The following is a 15117-nucleotide window of genomic DNA, read 5'->3' as shown; positions in this document are numbered from 1 at the left end:
CGGAGCGGCTGGGCCCGTGAGCCATGGCCGCTGAGCCTGCACGTCTGGAGCCTGTGTTCCGCAACGGGAGAGACCACAACAGTGAGAGGCCCACGTACCGCAAAAAAAAAAAAAAAAGTCAGTTTAATGTTCAGAGAATCAAATTAGACCAAGATCTAGAACTTACTGTCTGACAGATCTCTTGCTTTTTTATAGGATTTCATTAGCTTCATTTTCATAACAATTTATATTGTAAATATAAATTTTGAACATGGAGGCAAAGTGGCTTAATATCCCTTAACTGTAAAATGATGACAATAATATCTATTTTATAGGGTTACTGTTAGTATCAAACCAGATAATGTATTTAAAGCACTGTGTGAATCTGATACATTGTATACATTCATCACAAGGTCAGAAATTTTTTCATTCCCAGATTTTCTTGACAGATTTTAGATGATGAATAGAAGGCATAGTGGGTGGAATTTTTTTCCTATAATTTCTGATTAACAGTTTCCAATACAATGGCAAACACATATATGAAAGAAAATAAATCAAGGAATATTATTTGAGATGGTGCAACTGAAGAGATTTAATAATAGTTTAAAAACTAGTTTTATAGCATTAGTTTTCAAGTTCCTAATTGGCCATTATTAAATCTTTGTAATTTCATCTACTATCATAACATTGTTCAGATATATTTGTCACTATACAGATATGATGATGCATCATAACCAAATGATAAATAACTTTTTCTAGACCTTTTAACTACAGATCTTACAGAGTTCTGCCAATATTTGTGGAATAGTGGTGTGTGTGTGTGTGTGTGTGTGTGTGTGTCTGTCTGTCTGTCTTGTAGGAGGCAATTACTATTTCCTATCATTTATTTGGAAAATTATTAAGATAGAACAGAATATACCTCAAATTTTGCAGTGGACATAAGGTGTCTTGATGTGCTAATAGCTATCCTATGAAACACCGAGCCACTGTCATATGTTTTGAGAAAATATTGGGATATTTGAAGTTAAATGGGTTTGTTTAGTTTAGGAGTTCTCAGAATATTTATTGTATTAATGTGTGTGTGATAAATATCAAAAAGAGTTTTAGAGAATATATTTCTTGTCTCCACAAAATTCTATCTCATCCCTTTATGTTATAAAGTAGATTCAGGGTGCAGTGTCCTCTGGCTGGTCTAAGTTGATCATGACCATCTTCTCTTTCTTGTTTCAGGATCAAAGAACTAAGTTAAGGAGTGTATGGCATTTCCTTTGGATAGGACTGCATTTACCAATGGACCTGTGATTCACCAAAATATAACAGTAAGTTTTCTGATGTCTTTTGTGATTTCTTTTTTTCATTCTGACAGATCTCTAGGAAGAGACATTATATTGTGTTCATTTTTGAACATTGTTGTTCAGATATGTGAGACATTTCTTTGACTACTGGCCTGAGAATGAAGCTGAGAATTAGAGGAGGTTAGGGGAAGAGAAGTGAACCATAATGAAGTGAACCAAAATAAATTATTTTGAATTAATTCAATCCTGAAACTTGTCTTTTCTTTGGACTTCCTAGTTATGTGTGATAATAAATTTCCCTATATTTAATTCTCTTTGATTTATGTTGACTGCTGAAAAATATTCTTACATTATGATGTAAAAGAGTTTTTGACGATTAAATAGTTTTGTTCAGAACACCAATTGATAGGACAAATTTTAGAAAATCTACCATGGAAAGAAAAGGATGGTTTATAGAATCAGTTTATCTGGCTTTAACTCCTTTATGATTAATTAGCAATTTACTTTGGCAGGTAATATAATCTATATATGCAATTCATATTCCTATTTTATAAAATTATGATAATAAAACTCCTCATATTAAAATGAAAATTGTTTAATCATAAGTAAGATAATATGTGTATTGAACTTACCATAGTACTTGACAGATGGTAGGTACTAAGTAAATTTTGCCTATTGTTATTATTTTACCATGATTAGATATTACTTAATATAATGTAAGATAAAAATTAAGTTGATCAGGGCATTAATCAAAATTATCAAGGCAGTTTTTGTGTCCTTTAAATAGTATCTTTGTTCCACCGTTTTGCTGAATGCTTAATATATGTTGTACCTCGTTTAATTATTACAACAACCCATCTTACCAATAGGAAAGTGAGTTCCATTAAAATTTTTAGCTTTTCCAAGGTCAGAAATCATTGTTTATTTTTTTTCTACTAAGTTTTAAAAAGAAAGGAAAAAAGTTTGAGAAAGTTTTTCATGTAGTGGATGACTAAGAAAACAGACAAATGCACTTAGTGACTCTGGATTACCTCCTAGATAAAAACAAAATAACTTTAAAGAACAATGTTGGGACAATTGAAGACATTTGTGTACAGACTTTGTTAGAAAAGCAGTTAGATGATGGCATCGTATCAATGTTAAATATCTTGATTTTGATAATTATATTGTGGTGGTGTAATAGAGTCCTCATTCTTAGGAAATACATACTGAAGTACTAAGGATAAGAGAGCACCATGTACCCGACATACTCAAATTGTTTAGGAAAAAAAGAAGAAAATATATATATATATATAATTCACAATCATGTATTGGGAGGGAGACAAAGAAAGAGACAGAAAAGGGGAGAGAAAAAGAGAGAGAGAGAGAGACATAGAGTTAGAGGGAGAAAATGATCATGATAAAACAAATGTGGAACATTTTAATTGATGAGTCTGAGCAAAGGATATATGAACTTGTGTACTGTTTTTCCAACTTTCCTCTAAGTCTAAAATTATATCACATAAATGATCATACACACACATGCATGCACTCACATATACTGATTTATTTTTGGTACCTGATTCTTATCTGTATAATGAAGATATCAATGTCTTACTTTCTAGAGTTCTATACAAATTGATATAGTAATCTCTCTAAGCACATGTATAGAAATAGGAAATGTTTTACATTGTTATTTTACAATTAAACAAGGATCGAATATTTAAGTAACTTGCTGGAGAGGAGAGCATACTGCCAGAAATTAGTATGCTATGTGTCAGAACACATATCTTTTGATCCCAAAACTAGTAACATTATTTTAAAATTTAATTTGAAATCAATATAACTGTAGAGAAAAATAGTGATATGACTATCTGAAAAGCTTAATTTAATTATTTTGTAACTTTCTTGCACATTTTATTTGATTTCTACCTGTTTGTGTAATTCCAAATAGAATTAGTAAATGATAATGATAGTAAATGATAACTTAGATTTCTAAATATTTTAAGCACATATTAGTTTACTGGAGTTCATTTCTAATCAATTTATTAAAGGTGCTGCTAGCATTATTTTATACTTTGCTTCAGTTTATGGTTTTCATAAGAAAAAGAAACAAAAGAAAACAAAAATGAGAATCAGATAAAATTGAGCAACATAATCTAAAATTCTTTGGAATATGTCATCATGATTCCAAAAGAAAAGTTTAATGAAGATAAATATTTCAGGTAGAATTGTCTGTCATATATTTGGTAGGATAATTTTGTCCTAACTATAAAAATTCACTGCTGTAATTCACTAACATTCCATTAGCCTCTGAAGGAAAAAATATTTGAATCAGAGAAAAGTGATGAATATTAAATTTGTCAGTTTTGGGCCAAAAAAGAAACAAATTAAGGAAAACAAGGTCAGCCAAGTTGTAATTTACAGGTTTGATATAATTGAGACTTGAATATTCCTTACTTTGCTTATTAGTTATTTATAAAAGTGAATTATCCATTGTATGTCTCACAATCAATATAGAATATAAATGAAATAGATTATATCTCAGGAAATAAGGGAATATAGTTGTACATGTCGGCATGAATGGAAAACCTGCTGTATTCATACTTGGTCTTTCACATAAGATGGCGAAAACAATCCTGCTAAAAACAAGAATTTTTGATTTATAAAATATAAAACAAAAAAGGTCTATTTAAAACATTAGAAAGCTGCTTAAATGAGAAATCGGCAAAGGTTTTGGAGAAGTGAGAACATCAAAAAACTGAGCTGAAATTGTGCAGCTGCTTTACTTGTGGGGACATTTTTCAATTTTGGACAGAGGCAAACAAAACGATGTCTGGAATGAAAATTTAAGCTCTTCCTGACAAATATTCACAGTTCAAGGAAGTAGGGAAGGTTCATAGTGAACACAGTCTTCAAAGATTGCCAAGGGCTATGTCTCTGGAACAGAGGTGACCCTGAGGTGAATAGAACCTTTCCAAAATTGAAACCCAGACTTAAGCTAACTTTGGTCTAATTAAGGTGATTCAGTGCCACTTTATCAATTTGGAGCAGGAAATAATGAATCATTTCTGGGAAAAGAATATAACATCCAGATACTCCATAACATTATGTATACAATGATACTTAATTCAAATAAATGCTAGGTATTACAAAGAAACAGTACCATATGAATGAAAAGTGGAAGAAAATTAGAAAAGACAAACTTATAGGTGATCTATATATTGGAGTTAGTAGACAAGATTCTTAAACAACCATGATGCATATATTCAAAATATGCAATAATGGAGGACATAGATAATAATATGGAAAGTTTTAACAAAACTTGATTCTATAAAAAGAGATCAAGGAGAAGCACTTAAGGAATAGCAGAGTAAGGATCTCTTAAAATTGTCTCCTCCATAAAGGCAACGAGAATACTGGTAAAAAAAAAAATGAAAATGAGAATTGACATTTTCAGAACTCTTGAAATTAAGGTTTGCAACAATGGTAGCATTTATTTTTTAAAAATTGCTGAATCTGGGTAAGAACAGTCAGCTTTGTGGTGTTTTAACTTGTCCTATTACCACCCCAGTCCTGCTGTAGCGTTAAAAATTACTTCACAACCATAGTTATTGTGAAAAAGAACAGCCTACCCACTGGAGGGGCAGGCAGTATATGTTCACAACAGTCCCCCCCCACCACCCGTATAATGGTTACTCTTGACCTGTGGGGCAGATCTCTGGAAATGCTCCATTCACAGGGATTGTCTTTATTCGATCTGACTCAGCTCTATGCAAACAACCTGTTGTTTGCAGAAAACAATCAATGATTATTGTTTAATGTTGAATCTCCCTGAGTCAGCAATAACAGTAGAGGCTTACTAAAACACTTAAAAGGAAAAGCTGTGGCATAAGATGCCCATAGCAAGCTTTGTAAAGCTCCCATATATTCCTGAGAATGTAGAACGAAGCACACATTTGCTGGACTGTGTGTAGCAGGAAAAGTGTGACTTTTAACCCAATTAAACATGGACAAAAGATTTGAAAACACAAACATTAAAAGATGCAAAGCATCCACACGTCATTAGGGAATTGCAAATTTAAAAAACAGATAACTACACACCCATTAGAGTGGCTGAAACCCATAGCACTGATAGCATCAAATGCTGGGGAAGATTAAAGCAACAAGAATTCTAATTCATTGCTAGTGGGAAGGAAAAATCGTACAGTCATTCTGGAAGGCAGTTTAGCAGTTTCTTACAAAACTAAACTCACTCTTACCATACACCAACTGTGCTCACTGTTTACCCAAATGAATTGAAAACATACACACAAACACCTGCACCCAAAGGTTTATAGCAGTTTAATTCTCAGAAATTAGAAGCAACCAAGACATCCTTTGGTAGGTGAATGGATAAACAAATTGTGGTACATCCATACAATGGAATATTATTGAAAGATAAAAGAAATAAGATATCAAGCCATGAAAATACATGGAGGAAGCTTAAGTGCATATTGCTATGTGAAAGAAGCCAGTCTGAAAAGGCCACACACTGTATTCTAGGTATACTACACTCCATGAAAGGCAAATTATAGAGCTCATTAAGAGCAGTGGTTGCTGTGGGTTGTCTGGGAATAGGTGGAGCACAGGGGATTTTAGGGCAGTGAAACTCTTCTATATGATATTATAATGGTAGGTACATATGTATTAGCCATGTTTTTTAGTTTCTCTATCTGATATTTTGACATCAGGGGACTCCCTTGACCAGAGAGGACCTGCTCTTCCCAGGGTTAGTGGATTCCTAGGGTTAGCAAGGGACTGTCTTGGGAACCTCCTTCATTTATGCAAAATAATCACTCCAGAGCCCATACCCTCGCCTGCCTTCTTGCTTATATGGGCACTTAGATTTGTGACACTAATTCCTTCTGCTAATATTCCCAAGGTCAGGCATCTAAAAATATAGACAATAGCAAGCTTGGAGAGGATATGTGGATTTTAAACAATTCTACATTGCTGATGGGATTATAAAATGGTACAACCACTTTGGAAAAGGTTGGCAGTTCTTCAAAATGTTAAAAATAGAGTTACCATACTACCTAGTAATCACACTCCTAGCGATACAGCCAGGAATATTGAAAATATATGCCTATTAAAAAACTTGTCCATGAATATTTATAACAGCATTGTTTATAATAGCCAAAAATGGAAATATACCAAATGTCCATCAACTGATAAATGAATAAACATAATATGGTATATCTAAACAGTAAAGTATTATTCAATATAGACATGAATTGCTGATATATGTTACAACATGAATTAACCTTTAGAGATGATATACAATGAATTGTACATTTTAAAAGAGTACATTTATGGTATGTTACTTACAGCTCAAAAACTGTTATTAAAAAAAAGAGGATCAAGTAAAATTTCTAGAACTGAAAAGTTGAATGACCAAAGTTAGATTTACAAGAAATTTATTAAAAGTTTTCCCCTTGAGATCAGGAATTAGATGATATCTGCAATTTCCTCCCACCTTTTTCTTTCAAAATTATAATGAGTTCTTTAAATTAGGCAGAAGAAATAAAAAGCATAAGGATTATAAAGAAATACATCTGTCACTGTTGTCACAAAACATGATTGTTTGCATAGGAATCTAAAATAATCTACAGTTAAACGATTAAAATAAGTGCAGATTTCATAAGGCAAAGCAGGGGAGGAATATAGGGGATTCAAAAATAGGAAAGAGAATGGAGAGGAAAATAAGAAAAATAAAGTAAGTTCATTAACTGTTATGTAAAATCAAGGAATAAATATAACATTTTAAGCTAACAGATTACCCAGTAAATGCTTAAGCAAATTTAAAAGACTAGCAAGCAACAAACTATTTGCTAAATTTAATGATGAACAAAAGAAACAAGAAGGGGGGAGAGAGGAGCAGATGTAAAAAGGCAACTTTATTAATAATCACAATAGGGAGCCTAGGCATACTGTCAAAAATTAATATGTGGAGATCTAAAAATATATTTAATATGTTTATATAAGTAACCATGAAAGCAAAGATATAAGTGGTACTAAATTTAGAAGTACAAAGAGTAAAGAAGAGACCACAAAATTCAGCTGTTTAATTTACATATATTATTTTAAGTTTGCTTTTTATACACATGTATGTATAGAAAATAGAAAAATAATATGGCAGAATTTAGAAAAACTTATAAGTCATGTCATGTGATATAAGTTCGTTTAACACATCAAACAAAACAAAATAATTTTTGCATTAACTTACAAAGTAAAATTTAACTGCTGAATATGGGACACATCTGAAACAAAATAATGTGCATAAAAGTATGAGAAAGGATATATTAGGCGAATGTGGATTAAAAGGAAAGAGAGGGTATTATATTGATATTATGGAAGGTAGAATTGGACCCACAATAAGCATTTTTAAAAGTTCAAAAAGGACATTTTATATTAATGAGGTCCCTAATTAATCATGAAGTTATAATTATTAACAAATATAAAGCAAATACCAGCAGTGAATTGACAAGGCAGAAACTACAAGACATAAAAACTACAGAAGATATACTCTAAAACCATTCATCACTGAAAGAAACTCAGGTTCCTTGAGACACTAGTTGATTCTAGGTCTGGGAACAGAAATGGTCAAGTCTGGGATATATTCTCAGATGAGCAAACAAATTTTCAAAAACTAACAGAGTTGGTTCAAATGGATACAGCAGTCCCTTAATGAAGCCCTCACCATCGTTGAAGAACATTTGGAAAAATGAGAGATTAAAAATAGAAATAGTTATAATGGATCAACACACATAGAATATTGAGTTAAAATTAGTGACTCTATACGATACTTTAAAAAAACAAGAAAAATGGTATGTCACTATTTAAGGTGCTTATTAAAAGAACTCCTTAATTTGAAAAAATAAGTAAAATAGAAACCATTAAGCATTTATCCAGCCTTTCCAGTAGAAAATCTTTTGCAGTGTAACTGGATTCTTATGTCAAAGAAGCATCAAACTTCCTGTTGTGCTTTTATGTGTAATGATATGTGTAATGATTCCACACCCTTGGGGTATTTGGATCAAAGAGCACATAGTTATGAATTCTAGCTTAATTGTAAACTTGGGAAAACTCACTTAACAATTCATTCCCACAATCAGAGACTTCCCAGTTTTAACACTTTTCCTTTGTTCGGCAATTTTGTGTCAACTATTGTCCTTTCTTTCTTTAAGGGGAAAAAATTACAAAACGCTGGGGTGTCATAGACACCCAAAAGCTAACACCTTATCCAATTAACTGGCTTATTATTCTTCTATCTTATTGCTAAAGGTAATATGTTAGCAGGAAAATTCAACAATAAACATTTAAAGTATAACTAAATTTGGGAAGTTGAGAAATACTCTATCAGGATGTAAATGACAAAAGAAAATGCACTGGTACTTCTACTCTGAAGTTATTTTATTTTCACTAATATGAAAACAATAATCAAGACTATATTAATTTAAAAGTATTATGAATTCTCTTTTCACTCATGTCAATCGTTGATATTTTCCCAAATCACTGTTCACCTTAACTATTAGAAAAATAGCTCTATTTTTTAAAATTTTTATTGAAATATAGTTGATTTCAAAGTGATTCAGTTATACATATGTATATGTATATATTCTTTTTTTACATTCTTTTCCATTATAGGTTATTTCAAGATATTGAGTATAGTTCCCTTGGGGATTAAAATATACACTCTACTATATATAAAATAGATAACTGACAAGGACCTACTGAATAGCTTAATTTTTAAAAGCAGTGCACAATGGCTTGCAATCCTTCTCAGGTAAAATCTGACTGAAATGGGCTTAAGATAAAGAAGGTATATTAGAATAATGTTCCCCACATACAGTGCTTCACTGTAATCATCAACTAGGAGAATCAATTTAATGGAAAGGAAAACACTTCGCCAAATTAAAAAGTAGTGAATATCAATCTAGTAAAAATAAGAAAGGCAAATCCATAGTGACAAAAGTTCAGTCAATCACCAGGCTTCCAATAGCTAATTTAGGACCAAGTCAGTGTGCACAGGAGTTTAATGAACCTTGAAGTAAGTCAGCATAGAATTGAGTAAAACTTGGAAAAACAGTGTTGAAATTAGCACACATGCTGGGGACATCAGTGGAGATTTCTAAGTTCTATGTGAAAAAGTTGTCGAGAGAAGATGGAAAACTGGATCTGAATGCATGGAAACTGAGATAAACCTCAACTTCCAAAATAATTCTGGCCTACCATCAGTTGACACATAACCTCCGCAGGCAAAAACTTGAATTTTGGTTGAAAACTTCAACCAGAATTACCATAAAATAAAATTCTTCCTTAAAAAAAATCAGTCATTTGCCTTCAAACTTCAGTTTTCTCCCATTAGGCCTCATAATATGACTGATTGTCAGTTGCCAAACTGAACTTGTAAAGGGAAATGAAAGTTGATCGTGTCAGGTATAAAACCACTATTTGGATAATATTCACATGTGAATCTTTAGTGACAATCTTCACCCTTGGCAAAACTGATTTAAGCAGCCTTTCTGTTCCATCTGGCGACACAAGTTCCAACTAACTTCTTTAGACTTCACCCCAACAGCCGCTTCTCTCATCCTGAACATTTCATATACTTCTGAGTATACCATATTGTTTGATTAGTTAGGGCTCCCTTCATTATCAGGGATTAAAAACAAGCTTGAACTAACTTAGGCCAAAAAGGAAATAAGAGCATATTGAAGGATGGTCAGGGTTGATGTAAGGAGTCTGGGATAATTGGATATAATTGTTTTAATCCTGTTGGGACTGGTCTGTTTCCTGTAGTGTTGGCTTCTTTCTACAAGTTCACTTCCTTCTTGCATCTGTTTTGTTTTCTTCAACTGTGAGGCTAGAAATTTGGGGTTCCAGTGTGTATTTCTGCGCTCCCACATTCTCAACCTCATCTCCAGTGTGAAAGAGCTGTAAGGGAGGAAAACTTCTCCTTCTCTTCTAGATTCTTTGCCTGGCCTGATTATTAAATTGACACAATACAGATTAACAACAGAAAATAAAAACTTTCATTGTGTACATATGGGAATGCCAAAGTTGTGAGGCTCTCTGGCAGTCAGGAAATTGAAGCTTATATGTCATCCTGAGCTAAGGAGAAGGGAGTAGGGGTCTGCGACTTCAAAGGGGAAGAAAATAATTCACAGGAATATGGGAAGAGCAGATGTTTGGTAAACAAATGTTTGCCGTGGGCTTTCCTGGTGGCGCAGTGGTTGAGAATCTGCCTGCCAATGCAGAGGACACGGGTCCGAGCCCTGGTCTGGGAAGATCCCACATTCCACGGAGCAACTAGGCCCGTGAGCCACAACTACTGAGCCTGCGTGTCTGGAGCCTGTGCTCCGCAACAAGAGAGGCCGCGACAGTAAGAGGCTCGCGCACCGCGATGAAGAGTAGCCCCCGCTCGCCGCAACTAGAGAAAGCCCTTGCACAGAAACGAAGACCCAACACACCCCAAAATAAATAAATAGATAAATTTATTTTTTAAAAGTAAAAGAAAGAAAATGTTTGTCGTGCTCTGCAGATAAGTCTTTCTGATGTAAAAAAAAAAAAGGTCATCTTTTGTAATAACTCTCCTCCTGATACAGGCTCCCTATCTAAAATCTTTTAGGCAGTTGAGGGGGAGGCAAAAAGCTCTTCTTGAGTCTGTTGGGCCTTGATTGTCAGTTCCATATAAGCCATATGCCAAAGTGGCACATTTTGGTGTGGCCTGTCCTGAATCCCATCAGAATCTCTCTTCTCATCATTCCAGCAAAATATCCCAGAGAAGAACTTTGATTTGAACTACCTTTGTGTGAAGGAATGACTCAGAGACAAAAGAATTGAGGAACGAGAACTCTGTTTACCAGAAATGCAAGGGTGTCAGACTTAGAAGGACTGAATAATTAAATAGAAAATGCAAAAGACATTTAAAGGGAAAAACACAATATTACCAGTTAGTCTATTCAGATTTGAAAAAAATTTTTTTGTCATGATTATCATATTTATAAAGGTATCAGCTTTGAAAAAGTCAATGATAAAATCGTTTTCCTTAGAGAATCAATAATTTGTAGGAAAATCTAAGGAATTAGTCTGGGAACAAAAGCAAAAACCCTGTTATTTTTGGTTTATCTCAGGGTACAAAATGCTCACCACTCACTTCCCACCAAAGGACTTGCTATTCACACTTGGCTAATGTTGGCAGGGATATGTGTTAGTTTTGTTCCCATAGTTCATACTTATCAAGTGGTTATCCCTAAAACATGTCCATTCCATAAGTTTGTTTTGTGATTTTATAAGCCAGTATCATTAATTTTATGCTTTATTTGACCAGTTTCATTTGCATAGATGTAACAAGAGGTGTTAATTCACAGAAATCTCCTTACTTTGATTAACATAACTAGAGCCATACATTTAAATAACAAAAATTCAACTGAGCAAATTTTAGAGATAAAATTGGCTTTATTAAACAATTTATGAATTGGGCAAAATCCCATGTAACAATAGAAAAGAACTCAGCTCTGTCAAGCTACAGAAAAGGAAAGTTTTCAAAGGCAGAGAAGGAGAGGAAAAAAAGGAAATTATTAGCAAGGAATGCATTGTTTTAGGCAAGGTCACCTTCCTAAGGGGAATGAAAAGGGTCTATCAGCAGATTTCCTCCATGCTGACCAGGAAATTCCAGGTTGGATGGTTAAAGGTCATATTCCTTGTGGGGGTGGGTGTTGAAATTGCAATTAGGTTAAGTATTAACTCTGGGTCTTCTGACCTGGGGTTTAGTACAAGTGACTCCTTTTTGGGCCTGCTGTCTCCTTTTTTAACACATATATTGTTATGGCTTAGAAGTTATTCCTGTACAGAGGCCTCACAGTTTCCCTAAGCTTATAACTCCATTGTAACTTCAGAAATATTTTCTTTTTATTGTTATTAGTTATTTACTGAGGTCAGGAACAAAGAACCATTCCATGTACCTCAGCAGGGCTATATACCATAGTATCTGTAATCTAAGGAACTCTAGAATAACTTATAGATAGATTTCTGTCTCATCATATGCTATCCTTTTACGGTGCTAGACCAGTCATATTGTGGATTAATTTGGGGAGGGGCTTTATGTTTTTCAATAGTTTGTCAGCATTTGGACTCATCCTTACTTCTTGACTTATTTTTTGTTTCCCAGGACATTTCTTCTTTTCCTTTTTTTCTTTTTCTTTTTTTAACATCTTTATTGTAGTATAATTGCTTTACAATGGTGTGTTAGTTTCTGCTTTATAACAAAGTGAATCAGCTATACGTATACATATATCCCCATATCTCTTCCCTCTTGCGTCTCCTCCCACCCTCCCTATCCCACCCCTCTAGGTAGTCACAAAGCACCGAGCTGATCTCCCTGTGCTATGGGGCTGCTTCCCACTAGCTATCTGTTTTACATTTGGTAGTGTATATATGTCCATGCCACTCTCTCACTTTGTCACAGCTTACCCTTCCCCCTCCCCATATCCTCAAGTCCATTCTCTAGTAAATCTGTGTCTTTATTCCTATCCTGCCCCTAGGTTCTTAATAACCTTATTTTGTTTTAGATTCCATATATATGTGTTAGCATACAGTATTTGTTTTTCTCTTTCTGACTTCACTCTGTATTACAGACTCTAGGTCCATCCACCTCACTACAAATAACTCAATTTTGTTTCTTTCTATGGCTGAGTAATATTCCATTGTATATATGTGCCACATCTTCTTTATCCATTCATCTGTTGATGGACACTTAGGTTGCTTCCATGTCCTGGCTATTGTAAATAGAGCTGCAATGAACATTTTGGTACATGACTCTTTGAATTATGGTTTTCTCAGGGTATATGCCCAGTAGTGGAATTGCTGGGTCGTATGTAGTTCTATTTTTAGGTTTTTAAGGAACGTCCATACTGTTCTCCGTAGTGGCTGTATCAATTTACATTCCCACCAGCAGTGCAAGAGTGTTCCCTTTTCTCCACACCCTCTCCAGCATTTACTGTTTCTAGATTTTTTGATGATGGCCATTCTGACCGGTGTGAGCTGATATCTCATTGTAGTTTGGATTTGCATTTCTCTAATGATTAATGGTGTTGAGCTTTCTTTCATGTGTTTGTTGGCAATCTATATCTTCTTTGGAGAAATGTCTATTTAGGTTATGTGTTTCTTAATTAGCCTTCATAAAGTGTTTACATTTTGTTTTACACCTTATGTACTCACTATTTTAAGGAAATGGGCTTGCGTATATTTACCAAGTCCATTGTTTTCTTTTTTAATTTATTCTTTACTGAACAATAGTTGAATTACAATGTTGTGTTAATTACTGTTGTACAGCAGAGTGACTCAGTTATATACATATATACATTCTTTTTCACATTCTTTTCCATTATGGTTTGTCACAGGATATTGAGTATAGTTCCCTGTGCTATACAATAGGACCTTGCTGTTTATCCATTCTATATATACCAATTTGCATCTGCTAATCCCACACTCCCAGTCCATGCCTCCCCCAACTCCTCCCTCTTAGCAACCACCAGTCTCTTTGCTCTGTCCCTGATTCTATTTCTATTTCATAGATAGGTTCATTTGTGTCATATTTTAGATTCTACATTTAAGTGATAGCATATGATATTTGACTTTCTCTTTCTGACTTCACTTAGTATGATAATCCCTATTTGCTTCCATGTTGCTGAAAATGGCATTATTTCATTCCTTTGTAGGACTGAGTAGTATTCCATTGTATATATGTACCACATCTTTATCCATTCATCTGTTGATGGACATTTAGGTTGTTTCCATGTCTTGGCTATTGTGAATAGTGCTGCCATAAACACAGGGGTGCATGACTCTTTTTGAATTAGAGTTTTGTCTGGGTATATGCCCAGGAGTGGGATTGCTGGATCATATGGTAATTCTGTTTTTAGTTTTCTGAGGACCCTCCATACTGTTTTCCACAGTGGCTGCACCAATTGTATTCCCACCAACAGTGTAGGAGGGTTCCCTTTTCTCCACACCCTCTCCAGCATTGGTTATTTGTAGACTTTTTAATGATGGCCATTCTGCAAGTCCATTGTTTTCTAATTCATTAATGACTTTGTTGTAAATTAGTCTCATATTTCCTGTGGGTTTATTTGTTTTATTTTCAAGCATCTTGAGTTGGACTTTATTTTTATTTACTCCCATAATAAATTAAAGGAAGTATATCTTCCAGTGGTGAAATATTTCCTGAATTCCGTAAGTTTTAATATTATGCATTCTCATTGCCATTTATTTCTGAATACTTGAGAGTTCAACTTTTACTATCTTTTCTTCCTTGATAATGATTGAGATTGTTTCACAGTTTCCTAGAATTTTAATCTGGGCAGGGAGAGATCTATCCCATTTGTTCTTAAGTTCTAGATTTAACAAATTTCATCAGAAAATAATTAACCTAATTTTAAATACTTGTGGAGACAGTAAGTTGAAACTTAACCTACACTCTGTATGCATTGTATATAAAAACATTTTACATGTGGGATCTACAGTAGTCAAAGTCATAGACACAGAGAGTAGCATGGATGTTACCAAGGGCTAGGGCCATGGGGAAATGGGGGAATGTTGGTCTAAGGATACAAAGTTTTAGTTATACAAGATGAATAAGTTGTGGAGATCTAATGTAGTATGCTGTAGGGGAGGAAAAATAATTTCCCATCTATCCTTCTAGGTTCTTGGCTAAGACACCCCTGTAACAAAAGAGAGAGTAACAGGAGAAAAGCATTTAATTTAACTTCATACACATGGGAATCCCAAAGATACCAAGCTCTCTGACCGTCAGAGTGTT

The 15117-nt window shown here is 34.0% G+C and overlaps 1 long non-coding RNA gene across 1 annotated transcript in view; it reads left to right on the top strand.

Moving 5' to 3' along the window:
• Positions 1-15117, top strand: part of LOC307188514 — a 319783-nt gene that overhangs the window by 64930 nt on the left and 239736 nt on the right. The window contains exon 2 of the long non-coding RNA XR_013828962.1: positions 1210-1298. This is a non-coding gene — a long non-coding RNA (uncharacterized lncRNA). The remainder of the gene's footprint in view (positions 1-1209; positions 1299-15117) is intronic.

Source organism: Stenella coeruleoalba (genome assembly GCF_951394435.1).
Source record: "Stenella coeruleoalba genome assembly, chromosome: 7".
In the NCBI taxonomy this organism is placed as follows: domain Eukaryota; kingdom Metazoa; phylum Chordata; class Mammalia; order Artiodactyla; family Delphinidae; genus Stenella; species Stenella coeruleoalba.
The sequence above is the reverse complement of the archived record's forward strand: the minus strand, read 5'-3'. Positions and strand labels throughout refer to the sequence as shown.